The sequence below is a fragment of the Sparus aurata genome, chromosome 20 (assembly GCF_900880675.1).
Source record: "Sparus aurata chromosome 20, fSpaAur1.1, whole genome shotgun sequence".
Classification (NCBI taxonomy): domain Eukaryota; kingdom Metazoa; phylum Chordata; class Actinopteri; order Spariformes; family Sparidae; genus Sparus; species Sparus aurata.
Window position 1 is genome coordinate 21343472 of NC_044206.1, and position 12411 is coordinate 21355882.

Below are 12411 nucleotides of genomic sequence, written 5' to 3' on the forward strand. Positions count from 1 at the left end.
TAGGGCTGTCATGATATCAGATTTTCACTGAACAATTACGATAGCTAAACAGTTCACAACATCATCAACACTGATACCAGGACTACAGACTAATGGCGTCCCATCATTGCAAGGACCGTAAGAAAAGACTTAGATTCCTGTGGTAGCTGCGTAGGATTGTTTCAGACTCCTGTGATCCAAACATTGTCAAAAGCCCCGAGCGTTTCAGAGTCTGAAAGTCAAAATCCATTTAAAAAAGAAAGATGCAATCATTTCCAAAATTCACAACATATTTTAAACCCACTAAACATTCTGCTTCGGTCCATATTTTTTTGCCATTTAGCCTTTCAAAAACAACATTTTCACGGTGGTTAATCTTCCTGCTTGCTGCATATAAAGGGAAGAACGCACCTGTATTACCAGGCAGTCTGGCAGCAATCAGCGGCATAAATTACATTTATATAACCAAAATAACAAAAAAGACCATCTCTGCTCCAACACTTTCATCGTAAGTTGCCTAAAGTCGTTACAAAAAAGGGATCAAATCATGTCTGCATTCACTTTTGCTCTGCGCCCCCTCAAGATGTCATCACTTTCGTTCCAATAACTGTAGAAAGATGTCAAAGCAATCGCTTCTTTGGTTCAGTTAGTCACTTAAGAAAGTTAATTTTTAAAAGACAAAGTCAGTTAATCCAATTAATCGAATTGAGGATTTTCTTTTTCTACGGATGACGACATCATAAAATAAGAGGGCGTTCAAACAAAGCTTCATGTGAAAACAGAAGATTATTTAAAAAAATGACCTTTGTTGCAGCCCTAATCATTTCACTCTCATCAAATGGTGGAACTCTCTTTTTGAAGGAACTCTTCAGTATTAATATATGCAACACAAAACATTTGAGGCGCAACTAGGGCAACTCTGACTCTTTGAAATCTGACAAGCATGATTCATTTATCACATAAATACTGGGACAGAACATCAGCATCTTTGTATATAAATAAAAATGACGGAGCCAAATTACTGATGTAACAAAGATGAAATGAACTATAACAACTATTTTAAGTGTTTAGGTAGAGAGGAGAGGAGATCCGTCAGTTTCTCTCTGACATGACGTGTCAACTTAAAACTCATCTCGTTGATTTGATCCAGAGAGACCAGCGAGTACACATGAATGAATGATTTCTTAAAATTAAATAATTATGTGATTTGGTATGCACAGTTTGAATACCAATTTAGGTTCAATATATAATACAATAATCATAATAACATATCTTAAGTTTACTGGACCTGGACATGAAGTGAATTTTTCATTTGGCCCATTTACACACAAAGTCCAGAACTGTTTACCGACAGGAGGAAAGCTCGGGGAAACTTTTGAGATTAAAAGCTTGATTTATATTCACACTCGCTTCTCAACCTGCCCGCAGCAGCAAGTCTCCGAGGTAACGGCATCCACTGTCGGGTGTATGATGGATGACTGCTGACTTAAAAGGGAGATATACTTTACTTCATGAGTGTACAGAGAGGAGAGGGGAAGAAACAGAAGGGAAAGAACCAGAGTCTCTGATGTGAGTTCAGTCAGAGGCTGAACTGAACTCAAATAAAGACAAACCAAGCTCTCATGAGGAGTGGCACTTTTCGAAGCCGACTGTCGGAGTGACCAAACCTTGTAATTAAGTCCCATATGACACACTGGGCCCAATAAGCTGTCATTGTTGAGGAAGCATTTGTAAAAACAGTGGTTACATTCTGCAAGTCACAACCCCCGTGAAATGACTCATTTCTCTAACATAATTTGAGCCATTCGGTCCGCTGAAATTTGGAAAGTCTAGAAGAGGCGCAAGATTAAATCATTAAATCCCTATTAAAGTTAGCCAGGTGCTAAACCAGAAGTTAGCTCGCTCAGTCTGCAGAAGATCTGGGTATTTTTATACCCGGGAAGCCAAGCGTTTTTGGCTTCACGGGCCATTGACACACTTTCAAACAAATCCATCCATGAGACATACCTGTTGGTTCTTGCTACCTTCATGCAGTATGGTATTCAAAAAAATGGTCCTGTGGTCACGCTCTGTTAAGTAACCAAAAGGTGAAGATTTGCTTATTTTTCTGTGTGAACAGTGACATAATTTGAATCCTAAGGTGGAGCAATTCTGAAGAAAGATCGTTGATTGGCGAGGCTCATTCCCAGGTCGCCAAACACCGACGCTCTTGGCACTAACCAACGTCAGTGGTCTCCATGAATTGTTTTTCAGCTCAATAAACACAGAAAATATTTCACCAGATTTTCTCACGTTTCTTCCAGGGTACAATGAAATCAGGACACTTCGACCAGCTCCAATCTTTGGCTCTTGCTCGAAAATTCTTCTGCAGCTCTGCTAGAAACAGAATCACAATACTGCACTTACATTTATCAGAATCTGGAAGATGGGGCATCTGGTGCTCGATCTGCTTTCCAAAAAATGCACAACATGCCAAAAAAAGAAAAGGAATAATAATAGTAATATTTCTATTTTTCATTCATCCTCCCAGCTGGTGTAGGGTTTGTTCGGGGTGAAAATGTGTAGTTTATAAGCAGATGGTGTTTTTAATCAAAATAATTTACAGAAACTGCTCGTTTCCCAGTATTCTGTCTAAAAATACGCTCTGCCTGCAGATGGTGCACAAGCATGATTTGCAGATTAGCCTCTTCCTCACTGGCAGCATGTTACATGAATGGTCATAAGTCAACTGGTATGGGGAAAAATGGACTTGGCTATGCAATTAACAAGAGCGATGTGCTCCGAGGAAGAGTGAAGCAGGAGGGAAATCCACTCAGCTGAGGAGGCAGTTTCAAAGGACTGTGTCTCTGCCTGTGTCTGTCTCTGCAGTAATGTCTGTCTGCATGTTTGCATATTTTAGAATATTTCAAAGCTTAAAGTTGCCTTGCTGATAATGAAATCCCACCACCATAAGTGCCAGCCGCTTATACAAATAATACACAAATCCATAAATAACCCTGAGCCCTGATAGTCGAAAAACTCATTCCGACACCTGCGGGAAGGTTATTCTACCTGGCATTTCAAAAAGTCTTTCATCTGTCAACCCACACAAGCGAGTCGAGCTAAACCCGAGCGCTGTGACCCTGATGCTTACAGTAATGTCATCATTATCCAGCAAAACAGCATCTTTAAATCTGCCCATATCACAGGGACATGAGGAGAAAACCTTCCTCTGTTTCATATATGTATTGTAAAGTGTGAACTGCTCTCACTTCTCCATCTCAGACCCTCAGAATGATTCAGTTCAGTGCCTCTCCAGCTCCTTCCTGCATCACTAATAGAGGCTGCCTCAGACAGACTGCAGTCTACCTCCGTCTCTGCTTGTTATCCCTGATCTCCTCCGTACTGTTCATGTCCCCTGTCTCCTCTTAGCCCTTGGCATGTGAGGCTGACAGCTCAGTGGGCTCCAAGCCAGAGCTGATACTACTGTCTGTTGTAGGTCAGCCTCCCTCTGGGGGGGGGGGGCAAACACACAATCACAATACGGTTAACAGGAGGCCGTGCCCTGGTGGCTCGGCGGGTCATGTTCCTGCAGCATTGGGGGTGTCACATGTCTTGCTCTTACTCCCTTCCCTCACATCTTTCTCTGCCTCTGACCATGATATGAATAGTACACTAAAAACACTCAACAGAAAACACTGCTGGTTACAAGCCTCCTCTACACTGTCTCTGCAGAGTATACAATGCTGCTAAATGCACATATGGTATGTATACTCAATGCCTTGTGTGTGCTAAAAGTGATGAGCTTTAATATCTTTTGCAGTGGTTTAAGTGGGTGCTTGGGGGCTCAGGTAATTGTGAGCGCCCACAGAGAAATCATCCACAGAGGGTGAGTTTTAACTGTGAGCTACATCTGTGTTCATTCCCCCAGTATATGGAAAATAGAATAATGATAAAGCTGGTGTTATTCTATATTCTCCTAACTGTCAAATCCTCTGAAAAGACCAAAACCAACAACAGTATATTAGCAGGTTAGGTAATACTTTATGACCTCCCTCATCCATTACTAACTGTCAGACGCAGGAAGATTGGTTCCTTCTGGAGACAATATTCTTTAAAAAAAAGCTCCCCTTAACCTTGTTGTATTTATTTCCACTTTTATCATTTTAAAGCTTTTCATGGATTTATTCGATAGGACAGTATTTAAAGTTCATTTTTGAACCTTACCCAACTTGAAACTTTGGGATGGTGGCAGGAATGCCAATTTTTCTTGGATATGAAAGCGCTTCTGAGAGAACTTAGGCAGTAAATTGTTCAAGGAACCCTTCAGATTGGGGTTAACATCTGCCCATGGAGAAACAAATGGAATATTCATTTGTAATTATGTAATGAAAGATGTAAGCTTATGTATTTCAACAAAGAAATACAAGCAAAAAATAGAAACTTTCCCATTTAATCAACCCTTAATGGCCACTTCAGTTTACAAGGTACACTTGAATGCACCATGAAGTCCTTGTCCAACGGTGTGCGTGAATTTCCCCCACAGATGACAAAAGCAGTGGGTCCATAAATGACACCAACACATGGTTCAGACTCTCTGAATAGTTTTTTGTCACATGATTGATTTGGTACAAACACTGATCCATCAGTCTGGCTGGCAGCGAGATTTACTCACCAAAAGGAAAATTCTACCTGCAATTGGCGCTTGGCAGGATTTTCAGGCTGTGTTCATAGTAATCTGGCCTGTACATGTCTGTAATTGAGGTAAACTGGCAAGTTGTAACCATGGAAACAACTATATGACCTTAACATTTTAATTTACAGCTACACTAAAAACTTGCTTTTTCTCTGCTCTGCCTGCATTCACCTCACTCTCGACCACCCGCCCTCTCTCAATAACCCACACACCTTTTAGAAATCCATCAAGAAACTCACTATCCCGTGGCTCATTCATATTTTAAAAGGCACCACAAATTATATCCAGCTATAAAAAAGAGCCTGAGAAGTCAGAAGTTGGAACAGAAGTTCAGACAGTCGTTGCAAGTCTCATCTAGTTGCGTTGCTGTGATATAGAAGTTGCAGATGGCACAAGTTTAAAATTTGTCTAGTCAAATAATGAGCTTTTGGGATGTAGGACAGGTCGGCCGCCATCCCACAGCGTCAAGTTTTTGTTGGGAATTTGGGAATTAGACCAAAAATCAACTTTTCCTATGAACAGCACTTTTAAGTGATTCGCCTAAAATGATATAATAATCTTACTATTTCCACACAGTTTGTTAGCTTAATATAGCTTCATTTTTCAGGCAGCCTTGAGGGAAAACAGCAATGTACTGCTGATGATCGTATGTGAGGTCGTGAAGTGCCTGGTTTGTAAAGTGTTGTGTGAAACTGTATAAGTGCCATCAGGTACAAACAAATACTTTAACTTTCTTTATTCTTTAGCAACTGGAGGGGTTTACTGCAGGTTTCTACCAAGGTGTAGGGGAACGCTCAATCTGATTGCATGGAATCAATTAACTCCTGATGAATGGACACATACAGAACTATCAAGTATCAGTGTGTTCGATGATTTTGTCACCCAAGTTGCTATTAATCCCTGATTATTGACACCTTGTCAGGCATTATCCCTTACTTATGGTCAGCTTCGATCTACACCGATAACTTTTCATGCTTTGCTGCCAATCCAAATGTAAACGTTATCATGAAAAGAGTTTTACGGTTTTAAAAAGACAATTACACGACACATTTTTGGCCAGATGATGATGTAACCAGGGCGATTATTTAATTATAAAGCACAAACTTACATAACCAACACCTAACACTGGATGTGATTGCAGCAGTTCTAAAAGGCTCCATCTGAACACTTGGATTTGTTTCTTATCTTGAAGCTTTTTGTCAGACAGTCGTGACTCTTTGGTAAGCGGCAGATCAAAGAAATCAGAAGGAAAACGTCAGCAGTGACTCAGATTAAAAAGCTTCACATGAAGCTTTGCTTTTTTTGCTTTTTCTCTTCAGGCCAGCACAACTTCATTCCAACATATTCCAGAAAGAGGAAGGCCCCTGCAGTCTCGAGATGTACAAACTGATATCAAACCAGCATCAAAGTGAATTCTGAAGCCCCACATTCTGAGTCACCCGATCCTCCAGAAAGAAAGGAGAGAAAACCGGAGTGGTACATCCACTTCAAACAGCCTGAGATTGATTGGGAGTCAGTGGTGATGCTCTCACGGGGGTTCTGGTGTACAAACTTGACACACCTCAAAATAAAAACACTATTCTCTCAGATGAAGCCTTCGAGGGTGAAAGCATGTGTTACCACCAGAGAGCAGTTACAGGCACACTGATCTCCTCCTGTCTGACAAATACCACTTCATTTCACAAGAAGGAACAATCAGTCTGCATGGCCATTTGCATTTCAACCAATTGCAGCAAGTCCCCTGAGCATGTTCAGCACATATGATTATTAATATGGCCCTCGAGAGCGAGAGAGCGAGAGAGATGATATAAAGAGTTGGAGAGAGAGAGGGGAGGGGGCTAAATGTGCCTTTTAGGCTCAGGTTTTGATAAGGAAGTCTTTGTGGACACTGTCCCACATACTGTTGCTCCGAGCAGGAGCGCTGCTGTCCATGTGAAGGTCAACCCAGGTTAGCTGGCTGCCTCTCGTCGCCCTACATGACAAAACACTGCTCAGTTTCTCTTCTCTGTCCTTTCATTTCCTCTCTGGCTCCTCTCCCTCTCTGCTATCTTTTTTTGGTTCTCTTGGGGCTATGCAAAAGAAGCCGGATAATCCTGGTGCATGCAGCCTGCGAGAGTCTTCTGCAGAGAGAGTGAGTGGCTGGATCACTACAGCGACAACCCAAAAAATCTGCTGGTGCATAATGTGACATAGTGTGAGCAGCAAATGAAGGAAGGAATGAATGAAGGGAGCGTACCTGGCTCGTGGTCCTGCGCAGGTTGGTGTCCCCCTCTGGCCGACACTCTACATGGCAAAAGTGATGTGTTTGTGTCTGCACGTGTATGTGTGTGTGTGTGTGTGTGTGTGTGTGATGGAGGAAGAGAGAGAGAAGTGAGTGCTGTTGAGGAGACGGGGAGAGTGCACAGTGCAGTGGAGAAGATTGGAGGCAGGGTACTCAGTGTGTGCTAAGACAGAGCCTGTGCATCTCCCTCCCTCTCCCTCTCCCTCTCCCTCTCCCTCTCTCTCTCTCCCTCTCTCTCTGTGAGTATAATCCTTTCCACAGTCTACGGGGACGAGCTACAAATGAACCAGCTCTATCTCTCCCTCTCTCCCTCCACTTCCCTCTTGTTCTGTATCTCGGCTTTGCACATGAGCCCCTAGCAGAATTACCCTCCCTGTGCCTCCACCTTGCAGTAGATAAGCCTGAAATGCAGAGAGCACTCTTGCCCTTAATGACTGCCACAACTCTATCACACCTTTTCCCCCGTCTTTTTCCCTCCGCTGAGGTCTTTACAACGCCACCGTGTTCGCGCTCGTTTGTGTCGCAGTGACTCCTCTGTGTGATTAGACCGCCACTCCAGCTGTGCCATTTAGACATGCATGTTTATTGTTTATACAAGAACTTAGGACGCGATAGTACTTCGTGTGTCGTTACGGAGGCAGCACTGTGTTTGGAGTCTTGCTTGTTTGTGCCGAGGCTTCAGCTGCATTTGAAGTTCTGTGTTCTCGTTTTCTGGCAACACTGTAAGAGGCACTATGCAAATGTTGTTCGTGAGTCAGACTATCCTTTATCCCATCTGGAAATGTCTGGCATCATATTAAACCAGGCTGCATGATTGAGCAGACGAAGAACTCAACTACCTCCAGTCGCCTACATTATGTAATAAAACCATTACTGTTTATTTACAACATAGCGTATAATCTATTCCAGCTGATGCATTTCAGTTTTAATGTTAATGTTTTGAATTGCACCACTTACCAATAGGTGTGGGTGCAAGAGATTGATATGGTTATATATCATAACACTTCCTTTTGAGATACGATTATCAATAGGCTTGTGCTAAATAACTATTTTCATTAAAACTTGCGGCACATTGGAATGATGTCACACATGCAACCTTCCTTTTGTCCAATCGGGTTAATTTGAGTGACTTTCGAGTGACTTTTCAGATTTAACGTCATTATGAGAGCAATCACAAATCCTACGACAAGTTAATGGGTTTACCTGTGCGGCCTTCCATCATATGCTCCTCAAGAGTTTGAGAAACTCTGTGCTACAACATACAATAATTTTTTAGACAGTAGTTTTCTTCCAACTTTGTTGCAACAGTTTATATTTGTCCTGTTTGCATTTTTAAGAAGCTTTGCCCAGTTTGTTGTGGAAAACTTGACTGGCCTGCACAGAACCCTGACCTCAACCCCATCCAACACCACTGGGAAGAAATGGAACACCGAATGTGAGCCAGAAATTACCCAACATTAGTTTTAAACCTCAGTGATGTTCTTGTATCTGAACAGGTCAGTCATGCTCCAACAATACACCATTGGCACAATGTTCCAGTGTCCATGTACTTTTGGCCATGTTGTATATAAGATTTCTTTAACTATGCAGCTTGAAGAATCAAAAAACTTTTCTTTCCAGATAAGTTTGCACTGGAACAGGTTTCTACGGAGGAAATATATTAATCTGTCAACGGAGAGGATTATTTAGAGAGGCGGGACAACATGACTGTCACCAGGGCTGCAACTCTTCATTATTTACATTTTCTGATTCGGCTGTCACTCATTTTCTCGATCAACTGTTTGGTCTATAAAATGTCAACATTTTCAGAGTCCAGATTGACACTAAGTTTTGTATGAACAGACCAAGATTTTTAACTCAATATCATTAAAGAGTACAAAAAGAAGATTTAACCAGTGTATTTTTTGGCTAAATAAGAACAACTAAGCGATTATCAAACTGTTGCCAATTACTCCATGAGTCCATTGACAGAAAATTAAACCAATAATCATCTTAGCTGTAACCGGCACCTATTAATTGTGATGGGGAGGCTGTAGAGGATTGAAATCGTTAAAAAATGAGCGTCTGATGTCTTCAGGTAATCTTCTCAACACACCAGGATGTTTTTGTGACTGTTGCCAAATACAGATGTCATGCCAGGTGGAATTAGACATCGTCTCATTGCTACTTGTGCTGCGGATATACAGTATGAGGCCTATTCATGTCATTCATTCTCACTGATGCAAGAGCAATCAGCAGTATACAGAACAAATTGGTTTTGATGTTGAGATGAGTTTATTTCCTGCAGCTGGGTCTACACATCCACACTGACAGCTTTATCCATCTGCATGTGTCGGTTTCTATAATGTGACTCTATGCATGTTGAGACCAATTTCCTCTTCCTCCGTTCCCACTCAAACGCTCCCGGTTCCTAAATTAGACCGAGTGTTTCTCCCCACCCACGCACTCGGCCTACTGTGTGTATCCATGATGCTACAGTGGCTCTAACACGTCAAACCTTTCGCCTCCCCGTGATGACTACGGGGTGGAAACGCGAGCCCGGCGGATTATGAGCGTGTCAAATTGGCAGAATGTATTAGCGTCACACCGATCACCGTCACATTTACCCCCACTAGTCAATTATCAAGATAGATAGCTCATGCAGATAATAGCCCGCAACGGCAACTGGACCCATTTTCTGCTTAGTGGACGGAGGGGAATGAAGAGAGATGGAGAGGGGAGAGGGAGGAAGGAGAGTAAGCATTGGCGATGTTGTGATAGGAAGAAAATGCTACTTTCAGCACTGCTGAAATCAGATTGGGTAGACTGAGATAAAGGTAAAAAAAAGAAAAGAAAGCAGGGCCTGTATTATTGCAGACTGCCTCTGGATCCAGGCTAGGGGCCCGGGTGGCAGAAATATGGAGGGAGAGGCACACTTGTCATCCCAATGAAATCATTCACCAAGGCTGCTGAGGAAGGCGAGAGCTGCACAGAGATGAGATCCTACAGCATGAGCATGTGAATGTGTGTGTGTGTGTGTGTGTGCGCGTGTGTGTGTGTGTGTGTGTGCATGTGTGTGTGTGTGAGACATGCAGCAAGACGAGTGAGTGAGACAGAAAACTGCAACCAAAAAAAACTGTTTGCTGATTATATCGCTCTTGCTTATAGGCATCTTTTCTCCAACGCGCGCTCCAGATTTATCTTCATCTTAAATCTGCCTCGTCTTCAATAAACACCACAAATAACACCAGATTCATGTCGTCATGTCGATATTCACTCCAGCAATCCATAAATCAACCGTTCACTGCAGTTAAATCTGTGCAACGTGACTTGTGAGGATTTTTCCACACCCAAAGAAGGGCAGCAAATCATTACAGAGAGGCTGAAACAAGAGAGTTTGGTACTTTTAACTGAAAAATGACTAACAATTAATCGATTATTATCATAGTAACTTCTTTAATGTTAAAACAAGCGATGGTTTATGCAACCCAGTTCAGCAAAAAAGCATGTAAGTAGACCCACCAATCCACTAGAGGTCGCCCTCTGCAAAAATAGGGCCAAAAAAGGCAAAGGGTGGTTAAATGGAAAAAGGTACGATAAAGAGCCAGAAAGTCAATCAGCAGGAGGCTGACGATGATCAAGTGGTTCATTTGTAGAACTTGCAGTAAGGCAATCATGGCGGGAGTCCTGTGTGAGGCCAACAGTCAACAGAGTAGTGAATTAATGAGTCCTAAACTCAGACATCGGTTAGCATCTTGCACATTTAGTGCCTCGTCTCAAAGTCTATGAGTTCTTAAACGTTTTTTGGTTAAATGCCTGAAATACCGTCTGTGGTGACCACAGGCTGAAGATAACAACATGTTTTGTTCCACAACATAAAATACATTACATACATTAAATGTCCCACAATTTATTGTTAAGGCTCTTGCGTGTCTAAAAAACAGCGGCTGCTATGTTTTAGTTTTAGTGTCTAAACGAGACTACAGAAATATACTAAGTGAAGATAATGATAGTGAGTGAGCTTCAACTGTCAGCGAAGAGTTAAAGAAAATAAGATGTTTTAGATGTTTTTTGCCAACTTCAAGTCGAGCAGGTCAAAGATCAGGGATGTTTGCTGTTAACTTGCCAAGAACAGTGGAAAACACAACAGACTTGGTTTATTACCTGAAGCGTCAGCACTGAATAAAGCATGGAGACTGCAAGAGCTCACAATCTCACAAAGCAGTGAAACTCATCTACTGGAACAAGTAGAGAGGCACCGAGAAACACAACAGCTGTAAACTGAAGTGTTACTATCTGCTGCTTCCACTGTTACAACCTACAATCTGGCACTTAAATTACCAACAGTCAAGTTAGGAAACCAGAAGAAATTCCCGTTGGGGTTGTTGTGGTGACTGGTCAGTTAGGGAGGAGTACCCCGATGTGTTGATACTGCTGTGGCGACAAATACTTAACAAATTCCAATCAATATCATTGATTATTACAGTGATCCAACTGTGCTCCCATCTGCTTCTTCCTGAGTGACAACCTCAGACACTCAGGTGCATACTGTTAATTTGTTTAAAGCAAAGGACGTGAATGCTGATACAACATGTGAAAAATGAGTGAAGCAAATATATGAACATTGAAGATGGATGAAATTATGATCAAGACTGATGATCAAGGCTTGATTCGAGACTGCTGTTATCTTTGTCATTCACTTATTCAACTTATTAAACAAATCTGTTTATCTCTAATCTTTTTAAAACAAAAGGTCAAAGGTGATGTAACAACTGCTCAATATTCAATGTTAAAAAAATAGCTTTCATGAATCAAAATAGTTTTTTGCTGCTCCTTTTACTATCAACTGACTAAACAATAAATAAACTTATCGTTTCAGCTCTAGAATCTACTGTTAGGGAATTTTAGTCATAAAATGTATTTTCATTACAAGATTATCGTGGCAAAACAAATTACTATGATTACATGATAACTATATTATCACAATGTCTTTAGCAAAAGAAAGTTATCAGGCAAATTCATCTTTAACTGCGTTTAATGTGTGTTCCATCTGGTTTTTTGTTTTTTTTTGGCAGATAAATTACATCCAAAATATGAGTGTAGTAAATCTTGTTAAAAAACTTTTTCTACTGACGAGCCCCATGACTGTATATAATAACTTCCTCCTCCTCCTCTCTCCCCCGCTCCCCTCATTTAGACACCCCATTATTCCACTCGACAGAAGCTTTTCATTTGAGAGTCTGATCGGGGATTCAGAAGGGCCATTCTGTTTAATCAGCACATGAGCAGCTTGTTAAATGTTGTAATTCAGTCATCAGTGTGGTCGAGCTGCATTTGTTTGCTTTCTAAAGACACGTGTCGAAGCTGTCACGGCAGATCTGAGATGACAAAGAGCGAGGCCAGATCAGAGCTGTCACACAGTAGAAAACACCACCAGCTAACACACATATTGCTCATGTAAACACACATGATGCAGGCAGGCAGATGACTGTACATG

General features: G+C 41.6%; 1 protein-coding gene across 11 annotated transcripts in view; it reads right to left on the bottom strand.

Annotated features, from left to right (window-relative positions):
* Positions 1-12411, bottom strand: part of LOC115570926 (SRC kinase signaling inhibitor 1-like) — a 117946-nt gene that overhangs the window by 85877 nt on the left and 19658 nt on the right. The window contains exon 1 of one of the 11 annotated variants that reach the window (XM_030399736.1): positions 6891-7322. The exons of the other annotated variants lie outside the window; for them this stretch is intronic. The gene's annotated coding sequence lies outside the window, so the exon portion shown is untranslated. Of the gene's footprint in view, positions 1-6890; positions 7323-12411 lie in introns of those variants that run through there. 11 annotated transcript variants of the gene reach the window in all.